The following is a 14,778-nucleotide window of genomic DNA, read 5'->3' on the forward strand; positions in this document are numbered from 1 at the left end:
CATGTCAAGGTCATTTACCAAGTCAGAAGGCTACAGGAATTGATGGAACAGCTACAGAAATATGGCAGGCAACAGAAGAAGAATCAGTCAAGGCTCTAACCGAACTATGCCAGCAAATTTAGAGAATGACACAGTGGCCAACAGACTAGAAGAGGTCAGTCTACAAACCCATACCAAAGAAAGGAGACCTAACAGATTGCACAAACCACTGCACAATACCCTTAATTTTACATGCTAGCAAAATAATGCTCAGGATCATTAATATGTCTTTATTGACTACAGAAAAGCCTTCAATTGCATTGACCAAGTCAAGTTATGGAACGTTCTTAGAAAAATGGGTGTCCCAGAACATCTCATTGTTCTCATTAGAAACCTATACACAGGGCAGGAAGCCACAGTCCAGACAGAACATGGTGAAACAGACTGGTTCCAGATTGGCAAAGGAGTAAGACAAGGCTGTATACTTTCTTATTGATTCAATTTACATGCTGAACATATACTGAGAGAAGCTGGTTTGGAAGAAGATGAGCATGGTTTTAAAGTTGGAGGAAGAAACATCAATAATCTGCACTACGCTGATGACACCACTCTGATAGCTGAGAATGCTCTAGTAATGAAAGACAAGGAGCACAGTGAAAAAATGGGACTATGACTAAATGTAAAGAAGACTAAACTAATGACAACGGGTACAGCAACCAGACTCAGAACTGATAATGAAGACATTGAAGAGGTGGATAGCTTCTGCCTTTTAGGCTCGACCATCAAGAGTATCCAGCACTCAAGAAATATGCCACAGACTAGCACTTGGTAGGGTAGCAATGCAGGCCTTGGAAAGGATATTTAGATGCCATGATGTGTCTATACCTACAAAGATTAGAATTGTTCAGACCATGGTTTTTCCTGTGGCACTCTATGGGTGTGAAAGCTGGACTTTGAAGAAGCAAGATAGAAAAAGCATTGATGCTTTTTTACTTTGGTGCTGGAGAAGACTTTTGAGGATAGTATGGACAGCCAGGAAAACAAATAAATGGATCATAGAACAAAGCAATCCAGATTTTTCACTCGAGGCACAAATGACCAGGCTCAAACTATCATACTTCGGACACATTATGCGAAAACTCAGCTCCAGTCTATAATGATGAGGAAAGTTGAAGGAAACAGAAGAAGAGGACGATCAACAGCAAGGTGGATGAACTCGATTATGACAGGAATGAATGCACCACTGAGAGACCTTAAAGGCCAAATTGAAGACAGATCATCCTGGAGAGAATCTATCTATGTGGTCACTAAGTCGACACTGACTTGACGGCACTTAATCAATCAATCATTCAATCAATCAAGACCATGCCAAAGGCAATCAATTCCACAAAGGGATTCAGTAGATGATGGAGATAAATGAGTAACGTTTCTGGTACGATGGGAGAGCTCAAAGGACAAATTTTGACATTTCAAATATGGTATGCAGAAACAATTGTTCTTGCATAGAGAGCACCCACCCAGCATTGATCCTGGAATGGGGGTGATAGAGAGGGCCAGAGCCCCTTCTAAGATGGGGGTGGGGATTAGCCCCCTCATGGATGGTCAGGCAAAAATACCTACTGTTGTAGCCAAGTGCAACCTGATCTCTAGAACTCAACAGCAGCCAACTGCAGAACCTTGATTGCTGTGCCCTGGGAGCAGAGTTAAGCTACAGAGGCAGGAGCCAAGCCACAGGGAGGAGCTAATGTGTGGAGCAAGAGAGTTAGTGAAGATTCCAAGTGGAAAAGCAAAGCCTTGAGCACTGAGCTTCTAGTTCATTTCTATTCTACAATACTCACAAACTGTGCCTTTTCAGTAGCACTGAAATCCCTTTTGAATTTAATATTGGGTCCATTTACAGCTTGCCCTCATAATCTGAAATAGAGCAGGCACATAACTCAACTGCCCAATACTATTCATCTTGACACAGAAGTCAGTTCCAGCAGGTTTAGTGTGCATTGGCTAACAGTTTATTAAATAAGTAAAGAGCTGTCACGTCTGCTTACCCACTCAGCTGGCATGACTTTGGGGAAATGCAGCTGCAAGCCCCTGAGAAGCAGGTGAGCCCTCATGGAGGCAAGTGTGGCCACTGAGGGTAGGTCTAAGTCTGGAAAGTGCTGGGCGGGAGTGCTCACACTGGCAGCATAGGTCTCTGAGCCAGGCAAGAGTCTAGGAAGCATGGTGAGAGTCTGGGATGAAGAGTGAGAGCCTGAACTAAGACCCTCAGTATGTGAGGGTCCCTCCCTACAATCAGGCTCTGTACCGGAGGACTGGGAAGTAACAAATGTAACACCAATTTTCAAAAAGGAATCCAGGGGCGATCCGGGAAATTACAGGCCGGTTAGCTTAACATCCATTCCTGGCAAATTGATGGAAAGCATTCTCAAGGATAAAATTGTTAAGCACATAGAAGAACAAGCCCTGCTGGAGGAGAACCAGCATGGCTTCTGCAAAGGTAAATCTTGCCTCACAAACCTTTAGGAGTTCTTTGAGAGTGTCATGTGTGGATAAAGCTTATCCGGTTGACACAGTATACCTGGACTTCCAAAAAGCTTTCAACAAAGTTCCTCATCAAAGACTCTTAAAAAGAATTTAAAAAGCGGTCATGGGATAAGGGGAAAAGTACATGTGTGGATTGCTAACTGGTTGAAGGACAGGAAACAGAGCGTAAATGGAGAGTTTTCACAATGGAGGGAAGAAAGAAGTGGAGTCCCCCAGGGATCTGTACTGGGATTGGTGCTTTTTAATTTATTCATAAGTGATCTAGAAGCAGAGGTAAGTAGTGAGATAACACCAAACTATTTAGGGTAGTGAAATCCAAAATGGATTGTGAGGAGCTCCAAAAGGATCTCTCCAAACTGGGTGACAAAATGGCAAATGTGGTTCAATGTTGGCAAGTGTAAAGTGACGCACACTGGGACGAAAAACCCCAACTTCATGTATACACTGATGGGATCTGAGCTGTCAGTGACTGACCAGGAGAGGGATCTTGGGTTCATGGTGAACAGCTAGTTGAAAGTGTCGACTCAATGTGCAGCAGCTATGAAAAAGGCCAATTCCATGCTAGGGATCATTAGGAAGGGGACTGCAAATAAAACTGCTAATATTATAATACCCTTATTATTATTATTGTTTACAGAATCAGACAGGTGTTATTGACTGGTTTGTTTTATCCAGACAACAAGACCTTCCCAAGGACCTGGGATGACTGAATTTTATTATCAATATTGTTGCTGTTATTATTATAGATATTGTCGTAGAATATAGGCTGTTCCCAGTAAAGTTGCTTTTTATAATTGGCTGATGGTGATTTCTGTGGCCCCTATGGTATTGAGGTGCTCTTCAAGGTGTTTTGGAATTGCACTTAGGGTGCCAATTACTACTGGGATTATTTTGGTCTTCTTCTGCCACAGCCTTTCAATTTCAATTTGTAGATCTTTGTATTTTGTTGTTGTTGTTATTATTATTTGTTCAATTTCTATACCGCCCTTCCAAAAATGGCTCAGGGCAGTTTACACAGAGGAATAACAAACAACATGGAACCCTGTCCCCAAAGGGCTCACAATCTAAAAAGAAACATAAGATAGATACCAGCAACAGTCACTGGAGGTACTGTGCTTGGGGTGGGTAGGGCCAGTTATACAAAACTATGGTGCGGCCACATTTGGAGCATACCATATCTAAAGAAGGACATTGTAGAATTGGAAAAGGTGCAGAAGAGGAAAACTAAGATGATCAGGGGCCTAGAGCACCTTTCTTATGAGGCAAGGCTACAACACCTGGGGCTTTTTAATTTAGAAAAAAGACGACTGTGGGGAGACATGATAGAGGTCTATAAAATCATGCATGGTGTGGAGAAAGTGGATTGAGACAAATGTTTCTCTCTCACGTAACACTAGAAGCAGGATTCATCCCATGAAATTGATTGCCAGGAAATTTAAGACCAACAAATGGAAGTGCTTTTTCACACAATGCATAATCAGCTTGTGGAATTCTCTGTCACAAGATGTGGTGACAGCCAACAACCTGGATGGCTTTAAGAGGGGTTTGGATAACTTCATGGAGGAGAGGTCTATCAACGGCTACTAGTCGGAGGGCTATAGGTCTCCTCCCTCAAAGGCAGGATGCCTCTGAGTACCAGTTGCAGGGGAGTAATAGCAGAAGAGAAGATATGTCCTCAACTCCTGCCTATAGACTTCCAGTGGCATCTGGTGGGCCACTGTGTGAAACAGGATGCTGGACTAAATGAGCATTGGGCCTGATTCAGCAGAGCTGTTCTTATGTTCTTATGATTTTCCCTGGGTATCTGAAGTTTAGAGGCTTTGAGCTTTCCTGGGTTCTCCCAGAGCTAATCTCCTATAGCTGTCTTGTATTATCAGTCCTCCTCCTGAGCAGATTCCTTGTCTTGAGTAGTCCTTTTGTAGTTAAGCTGGTGAGCTGCCAATCTGGCTCTCTTCCACCGCTGCTGCAGCTGATGCCTGGCTTGACGTCATCGTCTCTCAGGTTCTGATGGAAGTGAAGGAGGGGAATCCCTCAGGAGGAGGCCAGCAAAGGGTCCCTCGCACTCTGAGGGGCAAGTCTCCTTGGGGAATGCTTCCTCACTGGGGTTACATTCTGGGGAGCTTTGGGGGTGCTGCTCATCTGCAGCTTCTCCCAGGACAGGGCTGGTGTCTATACAACCTCTCCTGATCTCAGAGTCCAGATTCTCCTCATCTGAGGAGAAGTCGGAGGTAATTCCAACAATATTTGTACCAGTCTCAGCCAGTGCTTGGCAAACTGTGCTATCTACACACTGGAAGGGAGCAAAGTAGGCTACATGTGCACATGAGGGAGAAAATCAAAGCAAAGAAAAAATTAACTCCAGAGTGGTAGAACACCATTTGATATTGAAATAATAAGTGAAACGTTTCCATCTGTTTACAAGAGACTTTACTTGTTGCATCTTTCCCTTCTCTGAAGTGAATAATATGGGTTAGCCTCATCACCCAGAATATTCCATAACTGAATTCCAGTGTGTTCTATCATTTATAAATAAAATTTTACTTTATTATAAATAAATAAATAAAATTTTAACTTTGATCAATTTTCCTAGTTTATAGATTTTGTTCCTTTTTTGTTCAACTGTATATATGGTTGTAATAAACTTATTAACAGTACTGAATGTGGTAAATAACATAGCTTATTAAATAAGTAGAGGTAAAAATACACTTGAAAAGTAGTCTGCCTCCACCATTCCTGATTGCCTTGAGTCCCCCCCCCCCCCTTTTAAATACACTTCTGAGGTCTCTGGTCCCCACACAGCAGCAGGAATGTCTGCAATTTAATAACCAAGGCATTTATGAGGATCATGTCACAGTATCACATCTCTCTACAAGTGACTGCTACCAGCATGGGGATGGCCCACATGCACCTCATAATTACTATTATTTAAAATTAGTCATCTTTCTATAAAAACTGTACTCAAAATCACTTACAAAATAAACTTAAACAAGAGGATGGAATCGTTAAAAAGAAAATAACTCTAAATATAACCTTAAATGGCATGGGATCAAGATACATAAATAAGACCCATATAGTCCTGTCCACCATTTACAATAAAGGTGAGGAGGCACTTTAACAGATCTCATTGGTGGCTGAAGCTTGATGTGCAGGGACAAGTGATATGGCCTTCTGGGAAGTAACATCTAGACTGTGAAGCTCCCTGCCCAAGAAGATGTTGGTTTGTGTTTCATCATTTTTAAAAGACTGTCATTTAAGCCTGCCAGCTGTTTAGTGGGGCGGGAGCGGGGTCTTGTGTGTGCTGTTGACAGTTTGGCTCTTTTCTACATTCCTGGCTGGTTGGATTTGGCTATTTTTTTAAAAAAAATCACTCTTGTTTGTTTTATTGGTTCACTCTTAAATTGCAATTGCATTATTATTTTTCATTTTTGTAAGCTGCCTTGGCCTTTTTTATAACTGAAAAGGTAGAGCATAAATCTATGATGTAAATTTATGCTATTATTATATAAGAGGGTGCTAAGAAATTTTATCCAATTTAGAAGTCAGTTTCTTTGATGAACTAAGACTGTCACTGTGGGCTTCCCTGAGGCACCTGGTGGGCCACTGTGGGGAACAGGATGCTGGACTAGATAAGCCTTGGGCCTGATCCAGCAGAGCTGCTCTTATGTTCTTATTCATATTTGCCATATCTAACACTCATAGGCGTAACTATAGGGGGGGCAGGGGAGGCACATGGCCCGGGTGCCACTTGGCAGGGGGCGCCAAAAAGTGCCCCCGCCGATTTGCCGGAAAATTTATTTATTTATTTATTTAGCAGACAAGTCCCCCTCCCCCGGTCCCGGCACACACACACACACACCCCATTGGCATTGCTCATCCAGCACTGGGCGCCGCGGCGTCTTCGTAGTCCAAGTCTCTGACTCTCACTCCCCGGCGCGCCCCACCGCCCCGCCACCAGTCGCGCATGCGTCGAGTGGAGGACACGCATCAGAGCAAACTTCCTGAACAACTCCCTCTTCTGAACAACTTCCTGAACGCCCGAACCAGTTCCCCTTTTTGCTCATTCAAGTCCTTCCTCCCCTATAATCTAACCACGTTTTAACTGAAAAGGTTCAGGGAGGGGGAGATGGGGGGATGTGGAACCTTGGGTTCCACATCCCCCCATCTCTCCCTTCCTGGACTTTTTCACTATGTAATGCAAGCTAATTTAATTATATGTCATCATCAAAATGGATTAGCTGTTTCAGCCCATCAGGAAAGTCTAAACCTCCACTGATTTAATTAACCAGACTGAAAATCAGATGAACAGAGAATGTTTTAATGAAAGGTGGTATATAAATTTAACAATAAGTAAAACTATCATTAGGAGCAATTAGCGATTACTTAAACATTGGTGCTTTCAAGCAATTTGTAAATAAAACTTGAAGCCCTTTGAAAATAAGCTGGAATTAATTGTAGGTTAGTAACACTTCTAACTATTCTTCCATTGAAAGAAGAGGCCTTTTTTTCTATAGCAAGCTACAACATTGTTGACATATATTTGTTCATAGTCTTGTGTGCTTTATATGTTGTGAGATGCTTGAGAGCCTATTGGAATGAGAACGCAGATCTAAGAAATAGAGAGTAAATAAACCTATGGGAGCCAGTGCTTTGAAAGATATGAGGGGCTCGGGACTTTCAAGGTAATCAAGAGCACCTTGCCCTAGGCTCAGAAACAAACTGGAAACCAATAAATATAAACTAAAATTGCTGTAATATGCAAGCTGTCCTTGGCAAAAGCTGTGGGGCAGAATTCAGCATTAGCTGTAGCTACCAAACTATCTTCGCAAGCTGCCCTGTAATAATGTACATTGTAGTAAATTTATCTGGAAGTTACAAGTGTGTGGATGACGACGAAGTTCTTAACAGGAAGGAAGGAAGGAAGGAAGGAAGGAAGGAAGGAAGGAAGGAAGGGTGGGTTACAGTTGATTCACCAACTGATGATTCAGCAACTGATGCTGGAAAAAAGTTGGCATGCAAAACTGTTTGGGTGGCTATGACAAGTAAGAGATTCAGCTATCCTTCCCAGCTTACAGTAACCACATGGAAGAATTCATATAAACAGCTATGCACGGTGGAGAGAGAAGTAAACTCTTTCTCTTAGCTGCTCCCCCTAGTAAAGTACCACACACACAACCCCAAGCACTACATTCCATACAGAGGCCTCAGCATTTTAAAGTGGGCCAGCTTGCCAAAATGGAACTGGAAAGTCAGGGAATGCTGCCAAAGTCATGAATGGCCACCTTTGTAACTTTGATCTTTCATTTACAATACACTGCATAGCTACTGGGTTTAAAGCCCCAGAGCAGTTTCCATTAAAGTAAATGGTTTTAGCAGGATCAATTCTAGGCCCTTTCTGAGCGGGCCAGCCACCAGCGTGTGCACTCTCTAATTACCGTTTCAGTTTTGCTGACTACCTCCCTTGGCTGATAGCCCTGTGCTGAGCCAAAACAGTGTGGAGTTGCTGCTTTTTCCAGGAAGCTTGCAACTTGCCCTGACCTCTCTGTACTGCCAAGATCTTCCCAAGTTTTTTCACTCCACAGATACCTAACAGAAGCATAGGATGACTATGAAATAATCAGCCTCAGGAATGTATTTGCATCAAATATGATTATGATGAAATGCATGTATAAACTATAAATGTCTGGGTGGAACTGTACTGAGTAAGGGTAATAAACTGATGGGGAAATACAACATATTTCCAGAGATGTCTTTCTAAACCAAAGTCCTGGAATCACTGCTAGATCATTCAATGGACAGTATGATTGTACTTGATTCTCAGTAAGGAACTGAAGTGGAATTCAATACAATGCTTTCCTAATTGTGACAATTACCGTTGCAATGGAGAGTGTGAGGGATTCATAAATGAGAGTACGAGTAATAAACAATACAGTTTCCCATGCTCAGGAAACTCACAAAAAGGCTGCCTAGAGCGAGCTCTCAATTTTCAAGATCTCCTCCAGGTTTGGGACCTAACCCTAACAACTTTATAACCCAAGGGAGGGGCCTAACCTATTAAGTTATATTTTTGTATTAAAGAGGAACTTGTGATGTTACTGAAGTGCAGAGCAGGAACACTGTTACTGCCTGGCAGTGTATTCTGGGTTAGTGATTCTTTTTTAGCCATCTTTGGTCTGTGTGTTTGGCAAAATGTGTTTTTCTGTGTTGGGAGGAACTGCGTGTGCTGCTGTTCTGCAACGTTATTTTTCAAGACAGGGTTGCAAAATGTATGCACTTTGCTTGTTTCACCTATAGGGAACAATGGGGAACTCAAACCACCCCATTAATTTAAAGGGTTAAAAATCAACAGGTGGACTGATCTCCTTGAATATCCACACATTTAATGCTATAGTCATGCAGGAATGTCATGTGGAATTTCAGAGCTTTCTGGTCAGCCATTCGAGTTATTAATATTTTTGGGATTCCCATTGATCCCTATTGGGAAATTATTATTTCAGTTGGCAATTTGGGCATGGCTCCCCCTAGTGGTGGCCTGTGCTCATTGGACAGCCACTAGAGGGATGCTATGCTGGGTTGAATAAGGCCAGTTGCTCTCCCACAGCTTAATATAAACTTCAGAGGATTTCAGATTGATCAGTGCTCTTAGAGGCACATGTTATTATGCTTTTGAGCCCCTGGTGGCGCAGTGGTAAAACTGCCGCCCTGTAACCAGAAGGTTACAAGTTCGATCCTGACCAGGGGCTCAAGGTTGACTCAGCCTTCCGAGGTCGGTAAAATGAGCACCCAGAATGTTGGGGGCAATATGCTAAATCATTTGTAAACCGCTTAGAGAGCTAAAATATGCTAAATCATTGTAAACCGCTTAGAGAGCTCCGGCTATAGAGTGGTATATAAATGTAAGTGCTATTGCTATTGCTATTTGTCTTCTGTTGCAAATTCCTGAGGGCAGATAATAGACACCTCAGGTTCACAGCATAAATTATATATGTTCCAGCTTTTCTTGTCACTATACACTAGTGTTTCCCAACCTGGGTTTCTACAGATGTTGCTGAACTACTATGTGGCTGAGTATGTTGGAAGTCATAGTTCAGCAACATCTGGAGGAACCCAGGTTTGAAACCACTGCTATACACAGATGCAGAGGTCTGAACTTTTCTCCACTTCCACTCCCGTAAATTTCACTGAGAAAAGTAGCAATTCAGACACATATGAGCCAATCACAACTGGTGTTAGGTGTGTGCATTTTGTTCTTGAGTACAGTATCTAAATACTCAAGTACAAAGATTATTTTAAGAAGCATTCCTCAGTGGTATAAACACAGTAAAGATATTGTTCTGGCTACAGAAAGGATTTCCCAGAATCCCTTACAATAGCACTGCAGCCCTGAAGATGCTATCAGAAGCAGTTAGGCTTACCATGAATTCTTCTCATATACAGCAAGATTCAGAGAGAGATTAATATAAAACTTAGATTGAACATCTGAAATAGGGCTATAGATCTATGGCTGTTTTAGCAAGAATTGCACTCACTATTCAAGTGCTCACAAGAAATCTTGTACAATGAAATAGCCTATTTACTTGCAAAAAAACCCGGAAAGACATTAAATATTTTATTTATCCAGTTTTTGTTGGTTATTTTAATGTTATATGCAGTTTCTTTAAAATTTCAATTAAAATTATTTAAAAACCCACAGAAAACCAGACATGATCACAATGGCAAAAATGCACACACCCATGGACATTAGGAAGCAGTGAATCTTTCTGAGAAGACCAAGAAAAAGAAAAAGAGAAAGAAAAAGAAAAAGAAAAAGAAAAAAGCTTAGGGCTCTTTAATATTTTTATATAATCAGTGGTATATTTGTATCTCCAAGAGAGTGAATTAAGCAGAAAACAATGTGTTAAATGTGTAGTTTACCTGAGCAAAGGTGTACCTTTTTAATGTGGTGATTCTATTTATTTATTTATTTATTAAATTTATATCCCGCCCAAACTTATGTCTCTGTGTGGCTAACAATTAAAACATATATAAAAGTTAAAACAATACAATAATTTAAAAACCATAAAATTCACATTTAGCAGGGGGAGAGCAACTGGCCCTATCCATACCCAGCACAGCATCCCTCCGGTGGCTGTTGCTAGGGTCTATCCTATGTTTCTTGTTTAGATTGAGAGCCCTTTGGGGACAGGGAGCCGTTTTATTTATTATTTATTTAGAACTCTGTGAACCACTTTGGGAACTTTTGTTGAAAAGCGGTCTATAAATATTTGCCGTATTTGTATTCGTAGTTCTACAAATGTACTATGAAGAATGGCATTCCTTTTTGAAGTTCTCCCTTGTAAAGTGCAAGACTGGATTCATGATATTGTAATGTGGTTTGTTTTCCTGCTCTCATGGTGCATCACTGGTTGCTAGTGAGAAAACATGCATGATGACAAAACAAAAGTTAAGTGATTCTGCACATTAAAGGGGGAAGGGAGAAAACCTTGCCACAAAGGTGTATTTTTAGTGGTAGCTCCATACCGAATGTAATATGCAGTTCCCTAGAAACTGATCAACATATATCAATACAGCCTTGGAGTAAGGCAGTATATAAATTAATTAATTAAAATACTGGGCACAAGTACAAGCTGACACTCTGGTCAAAATTCTATCTGACTATGCAACTGCATTCATCAACAAGTAAGTTGCCATAAATGTGTAAGAAGACAATATGAAGTCCTTCAAAGCAAATGTTATCCTCAATATATCAGATCCCTAATTTACAAGCATAGATTCAAAGTAAGATTTAAAACAAATGGCTTATAAACCTGTGTCCATTTTGATTCTAATTGCACAAAAGGCAGAACATCTCTTGCCAAAAAAAGGGAAAAAAGGCTTGCAAGGCTCACACTAACAGCAACTAAAAAAAAAGCACTCCTCTGATCTCAGAGAAAGGGAGGAGGAAGCAAGCCTCTGACCTCTTATTTCATCTTATCTCTAGCCCCAAAGAAAGAAACTTGTTGGTCTACCAAGAAAAGAAACAAAGCAACTCACTCTTTTAGAAAGGAAGCCACGGAAAAAGAAAGCAGAGACAGCACATAGCCATAGGGATCCGTTCTGGGCCTCTCCTCAGCTTCCCAATACCCCAAAAGGGATTGTGGTTCAGTGTGGCCAAAATATAGGGGGTTAGAATCTGTTAAGCAGCAGTGATCTGGATTGGGGTGGGGCTTTATGTACAAAAACCCTTTGCTCATAACAGCTGGGCACAATAGCAAGCACATATACAGTTCTTGGCAGAAATAAGCTTATCTCCTCATATCTTAAGTAATGTGGATGCCATGCTGGGAGAAGACTTTCATTCCCTCCCACAGGAGACTTGGTCCCTCAGGGTGGCAGGGGTGGGTGGGGGGAACGTGGGAGAGAGAAGCCACCTGCCCTATCTGAACCTGATTCACAGATAAGACATATATCTCTAAGGCTTAGTACAGGTTATTTAATCCTTAGGAAGCAGTAAAGAACAACCAGTCCAATCCCAAGTACTTGGAGATGGACCTCTGCATACCAGTATCCCTGTGCTCTTGTCAACACTATCACCAGGTTGTGCTCTCACACCACTCACAAACCCTGCAATAAATAAATGACGGAGGGTGCTCAATGTGCGTCCAGAGACACCATCTTCTGCTTAAAAGTTAGATACTCCAATTCTTCTCTTATGGGATTCCTGCTGCTAATGGAGTAAACCAGAATCCCCAATGACCAATCTGGAGATATCAGCCAATAACATGCTCATCTCAATGCTGCTGTGTCCACAGCAAATACTCTTAAATAATATTTCAGAACTGTAACACAAACTGGGAGCAAAAATGTAAAAACGTTTGTGGAGGTTCAACATCAAGCTTGCCCCATCAAGCAATGAGAGTTACCATTCTGTAATCTGCAACTAAATCTGCAGCAGAACCTCTCAGATTTTAGAGTTTCCAGATGCAGTGTGTTTTGTACAGGGAATGCATTCTGCTCACTTAGTTATTATCCAGAATTTGTTGGTGTTCACTCAGCTTACTTTATACTGTTTATGTAAGATCGGAATAAGAATAAGTTCATTTATGTAGAGCGCTTTGAAGATTCAGAAGTGTTAGTTTGTTTCAAAGTATCATTATCATAAGTAAGTATCATTATTAGTATTATTTAACTTGGATGGGACTAAAAGCCCTATAATAGCATTCTAAGAAGGATTTCTCCAAAGAAATATAATTGAAATTGCTGTCATTTACCAGTTGGCACTGTTTACTGAACTCCAGTGCATTGCTTCAGGCAGGACAAGGGTGTGAACAAATGTTGATGTTACTGGCTACAAGACATTTGTTTGGGGGTGGGAAAGGGGAGAGAACAACAACATAATGCTTAGAAATCTTATCAAAGACATTACTTCTTTTGCTCATAGCAAAAATTTCAGCCAAAGTAGGATGTATTTTTGGGGCCAAGATTCAGTTGCTTTGCCTTGCCAAGAATTCTTTTTTGCACCAAAATCTCAGCTCATAAGCAAAGAGATTAATCTTCCATAGTTTTACCTCACTGTAGAAGCCAAGGTGTAGATTACTGAAACTTGGAGATCACATGCTGAACACATAGCAATTCCAGAAGCATGTTTTGCAAACAACACCCTCTTATTTCAGTAGAACGGGGGGCCTGGACTAAGAGCTGGGTCTCACGATCAGTGAGACCCAATTTGTAAAGGTAAGTGGGGAGAGCAGGCTAAGCCCGCTCTCCCTGCAGATGAGCAGGGCGGGAGCCCTGGGCGGCCAAATTGGCCGCCCACACAACTGCCAGCTTCATGACAGAGCTGGCGGGGGCTGGGAGGATTGGGGGCCGCGCGGCCCCCCGGGAGCTCCAGTATGCCCTGCTTTTCAACCTTCCGACGGGGGTTTACTCATGAGTAGCCGCGGCGCGGAGCTGCACCGCGGCTACTCACAATTTTTAAAACCTGGTTTGCGGAGTGCTCGCTCCGCAAACCTGGTTTAAGAGGCAGGCTGCAGAAGCGGGTCACCCGCTTTGACAGAACCGGGCTCGGCTGAGAGCCCGGTGGGTCTGACAATCGGTGGGGAGCAGGCTAAGCACCCTTAGCCTGCTTTCAACTGATTGCCAGAATAGCTTCTAAACGTTATGAGGGTAAACACAGGCTTTCCAAACCAGTTAGTGAGGCTATTCACACGACCGTTCAAAAGCAGGCTAAGGGAGCCCAGCCAACTTTCGAGTGGTCATAAGAATTGCCAGGAGCCGTGCGACTTAATCTCCCTCCCCCCCACCTTAAACAAGGTTAGCGGAGCAAGTGCTCTGCTAACCCCGTCTTGGCGATCATGAGTCATCACGGCAACTCACAAGGAGACCCCTGACTGGGAGGCTCCAACAAGCCTCCTGGCCTTGAGGGTCTCCCCCAGAATACCCTGTGCACCTGCACAGGGCATCCTGGGACTTCCGGGGGCCCTGATCCCCACCGCCCCTATCAGCTCCATGACAGAGCCGGTAATCATGTGTGTGGCTGATCCAGCCACCCAAGGACAGCTCCCTGCTAGTGTGCGGGGAGAGCAAGCTAAGCCCACTCTCCCTGCAAACCACTCTAGGCACTTCACTTTGATTGTGTGAAATACCTTACTCTCTCATAATGGCAAGACAAGTGGGGGTTATTTGCAGGGGAGAACCAGCATCTGAAGCAGGGTTAACCTTTTTTTCCTACCCACCAATTCCTCCCTTCCAAAGCCCCTCTGTCCTCTTTTTTGTGCCCCATCAGCCAGGATCCAAGAGCAGAGGAGCCCAGCAGCTAGGAAAAATGACTTGGGAATGAGGATGGAAATTTGCAGGCGAGAATCAAGCAGCCAGAAAAAGGCATATGTCCTGTGGCTCCTCCCCTGCTAGTGTCCACACACACACACACACACACACACACCTGCCCCTGAATTAACATAAAACAAGCAGTCACATATTTAGGAAACCCAAGTTTGAAAATATAACTGATAATTCTCCCCTCTGCTGGCACCCTTCCCCTAAGGGATTGTACCTTTAGTTAGTTCTCCTGAACTCTTGAGCCCAGTGAAAGCCTGCACAACTTGTGGCCAACCAAGCCAAACACAATTCACCAACCAAATATAGTAGCCCACCAGGGGCTCAATACATCTCTTGCTTCTGCTACCTGCCTGAGACACAAAAAACCCAGAACAGAAACAGGCAGGTGGGGGCAGGTTATCAGCCAGCCAGCAGACCACAATACATGACTGGTGGGATGCATTT

At 42.7% G+C, this 14,778-nt stretch overlaps 1 protein-coding gene across 6 annotated transcripts in view; it reads right to left on the reverse strand.

Annotated features, from left to right (window-relative positions):
* The window catches only part of ADAMTS14 (ADAM metallopeptidase with thrombospondin type 1 motif 14), a 131,334-nt gene that overhangs the window by 49,346 nt on the left and 67,210 nt on the right, over window positions 1–14,778 (reverse strand). The window lies entirely within an intron of this gene.

The sequence above is a fragment of the Hemicordylus capensis genome, chromosome 3 (genome assembly GCF_027244095.1).
Source record: "Hemicordylus capensis ecotype Gifberg chromosome 3, rHemCap1.1.pri, whole genome shotgun sequence".
In the NCBI taxonomy this organism is placed as follows: Eukaryota; Metazoa; Chordata; class Lepidosauria; order Squamata; family Cordylidae; genus Hemicordylus; species Hemicordylus capensis.